Source organism: Ursus arctos, unplaced genomic scaffold (genome assembly GCF_023065955.2).
Source record: "Ursus arctos isolate Adak ecotype North America unplaced genomic scaffold, UrsArc2.0 scaffold_9, whole genome shotgun sequence".
Classification (NCBI taxonomy): Eukaryota; Metazoa; Chordata; class Mammalia; order Carnivora; family Ursidae; genus Ursus; species Ursus arctos.
The window spans coordinates 52,077,860-52,083,859 of record NW_026623111.1 but is presented as its reverse complement, the minus strand read 5'-3'; positions in this window follow the sequence as shown (position 1 = coordinate 52,083,859).

The following is a 6,000-nucleotide window of genomic DNA, read 5'->3' as shown; positions in this document are numbered from 1 at the left end:
AGAGTGGAATTGCTGGGTTATTGGAAATTTTGTGTTTATTTAATGTTTAACTTTTTGAGGAACCACCAAACTGTATTTCCACAGCAGATGCACCGTTTTACATTTTTACATTCCCACCAGCAAAGCACTAGAGTTCCAATTTGTCTATATCCTTGCCAACACTTGTTATTTTGTGTATTTTAAAAAATTATAGCCATCTAAGTAGATGTGAAGTGGTATCGTTGTTTTCTTAGCTGTGTTTTTGCATCAAAACAATTAATTGCAACTGGACAACAAAGTTAAAGAAACTTTTTGATAGCCAGTGGATCAAAGTTAAGGTGGTTTGTAAGGTAACTTTGTTTATCAAAATATTAGCTTCTGTATCTCCACTGACTCACTGAGAAATCACACATCCAGACTCCCCACCATCTTAGAAATGTGTTCTCCCAGTGGCAGTCCACTCTAATAACATGGATGCTGCTTCACCTCTAATTCCACAGGGTGCTCCAATAAGAAAGCACCAACATGTCTAATCACTTTTACTTCTAGGTGACCCCAACCTAATTCTAGTAGAGTAAGAAAAAAATATCGGCTGATGTTATTGGGAGGAATATTGCAGTAGTTCATTAGAAGGAAAAGCTACAGGAAGTAGAGACTCAGGACTAGAAATTAAGATTCAGCTCTGGCAAGAGAGCACTCTGGGTCTTTCTTTGCTCTCTCTCTCCATGTTTGTCTTTCATTTTCTCCTACTGCAAAATAGGTAGATGGCCAGTTCTAGTTTTACACTCTTTCACATGCTGTGAAGCAAAAGACTATTTTTCTCAGTATCTCTATCAGAAAAGTCTTGGGGATTATTCTGATTTGCCTTACTCCCTGTGACCCCTCCCCCCCATTGCTATTGTGGAGGATGGCTTTCAGTAATAGTGGGATGGTTAGTTTTGTGTGTTAACTTGACTAAGAAATACCTACATGGCTGGTAAAATATTTCTGGTGTGTCTGTGAAAGTGTTTCTGGAAGCAATTAGCATTTGATTGGTGAAATGAACAAAAGAGATGGTCCTCTCTCCAACGTGGGTGGGCACCTTTGAGGGTCCACATAGAACAAAAAGGCTAAGGAAGGGCGAATTCTCTCTCTCTCTGCTTGAGCTGAGACATCCATCTTCTCCTCTTTTTGGACATTGGTGCTCCTGGTTCTCAGGATTTTGGACTCCGATTGTGACTTACACCATCAACTCCTTGATTCTCAAGACTTCAGGCTCGGAATGACACACCACTGCTTTCCTGGTTCTCCAGCTTGCAGATGGCTGATTGTGGGACTTCTCAGCTTCCATAACTGCAAAAGCCAATTCCTGTAATAAATCTTTTATCTATATCTACATATATCCTATTGGTTATGTTTCTCTGGAGAACCCTGATTAACACAAATAGCGTGCAAGAATGTACATGGGGAGAGAACAACACTTTTTTTAAGTTGTCTTATTCTGTTTAGGCTACTGTAACAAAAATACCTGTGGCTTAAACAACAAATTTTATTCCTCACAGTTCTAGAGATAAGAAAGTCCAAGATTAATGCACCAGCAGATTCAATATCTGGTGAGATCCCACTTCCTGGTTTTCAGTAGAGTTCTGCTTCCCGTGTCATTACATGGAAAGGGAATGGAAGAGGGGAAACAAGCTCCCTACTGTCTCTTTATATAAGGGCACTAATTCTATCACGAGGGCTCCGCTCATGACTTAATTACCACCCAAAGGCCTCACCTCCAAATACCAACACATTGAGAATTAAGATTTTAACATATGAATTTTGGAGGGATACAAACATTCATTCTACAACAAAAGTGGACATCATGAAAATTAAAAACTTTTGTGCTTCAATGAACATCATTAATAAAAAGAAAAGACTCATAGAATGGGGGAAAATATTTGTAAACTGTAAGTCTGGTAAGACTTGTATCTTTGATATATAAAGTCTTCTGCAATTGAATAATAGGGACAAATAATTTAAAATTTAAAAATGGACAAATAATTTGAAGAGCTATTTCCCCAAAGATGTTACACAAATGGCCAATTAATCACGTGAAAAGATGCTCAACAGTATTAATCATTAAAGAAATTTGAATTGAAACCAATATACTTCACACCCATTAAGATGGCTAATATAGAAAAGACAGATAAAGACAAGTGTTGGAAAGGATGTGGAAAATTGGAACTCTGATGCACTACTGGTGGGAATGAAAAATAGGGAATCTGCTTGGAACACAGTCTGATAGGTCTTTAAATAGTTGGACCTATGTTACCATATGACCCAGCAATGCTACTCCTAGTTATATACACCCAAGAAAAATTAAAATACATATTCATGCAAAAACTTAGATGTTCATAGCAGCATTATTCATAATAACCCCAAAGTGGAAAACCCCCAATTGTATCAACTGATGAGTGGATATGTGAAATCTGGGATATCCATCCAATAGTGTATAACTTGGCCATAAAAATGAAGTCCTGATGCATGCTACAATTTGGATAAACCTTGAAAACATTATGCTACGTGAAGGAAGCATTTCACAAAACACCACATAATTTTGTTTATATAAAAAGTCTAGAATAGGTAAATCTGTAGACAGAAAGTAGGTTACTGGTTGCCTGGGGGTGGGGGGTGGAAAGAGGAATTAGAGGGTGATGGCTAACGGGTGTGGATTTTCTTTAGGCAGTGATTCAAAATGTTCTAAAATTTACGGTGTTGATGATTTCTGATGCACAACCCTGTAAATATACTAAGAATTATTGAATTTTGTACTTTAGATGAACTGTATATATGTGAATAATATCTCAGTAAAACTATTTTTTAAAAAGTACCATGGCTGTCTGGTGGAAAGGCATTTATGTTTGAGTTGTGAGCTGAACCAGCCATTTTTTTCGTGGAACATCATTTTTACCTGAGTGACTGACAGACAAGCTTTACTTATTCCCATACCTAGCACTTTCTAATTTATATATATTTATTTATATTGTTTATGGTCTACCATTCCTTTCTAAAATGCTCAATGAGGACAAGAATATGCATTTCAAAAATTTCTTTTACTAAAAGAATATTGTTTGGCATAAAATAGGCTCTCAATACACATTTGTTGAATTTATTGAGTTGAACTGAGTACTTGTTGTTTACTGGAATTCCATTCCTAGAAGTCTCTCTGAATCTCCTCTTTTCTGGCGCACAGCTCCGTGTAGCTCCCCTGAGCTGTGTAATCTGTTCTCCTATTTTGACCTTTGGCTTTCAAACCTTTTGTAATCACCAATCCCTGTAGCTATTCAAGGAGTTTAGCTAGAAGTCTTATCTACCTTTTTCAAAACAGCTTCATTTTTATTCTCTGTTGGATCATCTGTTTTCTGGGAAAAGCCTTTATTTCCTTCATGTCACTGTCATTCTTCACAGCCCCCACTCCAGTCACACATCCAGGACATTGTTGGCAGCCTTGTCTTGTCTTGTCTGTCATGTAATCGGACTGTCAAACAAGTTTCACTCACTACCAACGTTAGCATATTGAATTCTTCCATTTACATTGCAAGTACGCTTAGCCCAGCTGGATTGAGGCCATTCAACACACATATTTTTAGAATTTTTTTTTTCCATGATGGGTTGGAGGTATTGGGAGTGGGGGTGGGGGTGAGGAAAGATGGGAATTAGGCATAGTAATTATATGGTGAATTCAGGACCCTCCAAAGTCAGCATTCCTTTTGTTTTGTTTTTAAAGAGCTGACAGGGATTTTTGAAATCCACAGGTTTAATTTATGAAAATGATTAAACACAAACTTGTAGATATCAAGTTCTTTCCAAGATCACCAATAAGTAAGTGATAGAGCTGAGAATGGAACCCCAGGCTTTCTATTTCTCAAACTAGTACTCTTGACATTCTATCAGGCTACCCCCTAAAAAAAGACTATTTCAGGGAAATCATTTGCCTTCTTCAGCATCATCAACTCTTCCTCTACTCTCTTCATTCATTTCTCCTTTTGATTGAATGGAGTTTATGAATTTGGATAAATACCTGGTCCTTAAATTTAACCTGAAGACACCACTGTAGGGAATCACAGATGGAACCAAAATGCAAATGTTTTATCTAATTTCTAGTTCACTACTTTCCCCACTGGAATGCATTATTTTTCTGTGTGGCATTGAAGTTAATTATCAATTCCCAGTTACAACCTGTGGAGTAAATATACAATAATATCAAGTTAAAATAGGGCTGGTATTTTGTAGAAAGTTTGTGAAAATGATTTGAATAAGGTTCCACGTAAATATTACTGGCTTCTTGGTAACATTGGGAGTCTGCTGTATTACATCACTGTCCTAAACTGAATGAGAACGAACTTGAAAGTATTCATATTTTTCTCTTTTAAAAATTATTTTGTTTTGTTTTCTTAGTTTCAAGTGTACATATAATGATTCAACAATTCTATACATTATTCACTATTCATTGAAATAAGTGTATTCTTGATCCCCTTTATCTATTTCACACATTCTCCCACCCACCTCCCCTCTTGTAACCACCAGTTTGTTCTATTTAAAAGTGTAGTTTTTTGTTTGTCTTTTTTTTCTTTGTTCATTTGTTTTGTTTTTAAGTTCCACATATGAGTGAAGTCATATAGTATTTGTCTTTGACTGACTTATTTCATTTAGCATAATACTCTCTAGTTCTATCCACATCCTTGGAAATGGCAAGGTTTTATTCTATTTTTATGGCTGAGTATATTCCACTGCATGTATATGTGTGTGTGTGTGTGTGTGTACATAAATATGTGTGTGTGTGTATATACACACACACACCCCTCATCTTCTTTATCCATTCATCTATGAGTGAGCCTTTGGGTTGCTTTCATAACTTGGCTATTGTAAACAATGCTGCAGTAAACTTAGGGGTGCATATATATTTTCAAATTAGTCTTTTCATTTTCTTTGGGTAAATACTCAGTAGTGGAATTACTGGATCATATGGTAATTCTATTTTTAATTTTTTGAGGAAACTCCATACTGTTTTACACAGTGGCTGTACCAGTTTGCATTCCCACCAACAGTGCATGAGGCTTCCTTTTTCTCCACATCCTCACCAACACGTGTTCTTGTCTTTTTGAATTTAGCCATTCTGACAGGTGTAAGGTGATATCTCATTGTGGTTTTAATTTGCATTTCCGCAATGATGAATGATGTTGAGCTTCTTTACATGTGTCTGTTAGCCATCTGGATGTCTTCTTTGGAAAATGTCTATTCAGATCCCCTATTCATTTTAATTGGATTGTTTTTTCATGTTGAGTTGTATAAATTCTTCATATTTTTTGGATATTAACCCCTTATTGGATATATAATTTGCAAATGTCTTCTCCTATTTAGTAGGTTGCCTTTTTGTTTTGTTGATGGTTTCCTTCACTGTGCAAAAGCATTTTATTTGGTATAGTCCTAATAGTTTAATTTTGCTTTTCCCCCCTTGCCTGAGGAGACATATCTAGAAAAATGTTGCTATGGGTGATGTCAAAGAAATTACTGCCTACGTTTTCTTCTAGGGGTTTTTGGTTTCAGGTCTCACAATTAGGTCTTTAATCCATTTTGAGTTTATTTTTTGTGTATGGCATAAGAAAATGGTCCAGTTCCACTCTTATGCATGTTGCTGTCCAGTTTTCCCATCACCATTTGTTGAAGAGAATGTCTTTCCCCATTGTGTATTTTTGCCTCCTTTGTCATAGATTAATTGACCATGTAAGGGTGGGTTTATGTCTGAGCTCTCTGTTCCATTGATCTATGGGTCTATCTTTGTGCCAGTATCATACTGTTTTGGTGTACTACAGCTTTGTAGTATATCTTGAAATCTGGCATTGTGATACTTCCAGCTTTGTTCTTCTCAAGATTGCTTTGACTATTTGGACTCCTTTGTAGTTTCGTATAGATTTTAGGATTATTTGTTTCAGTTTTGTGAAAAACATTGGTGGTATTTTGTTGGGATTGCATCAAATCTGTAGATTGCTTTGGATA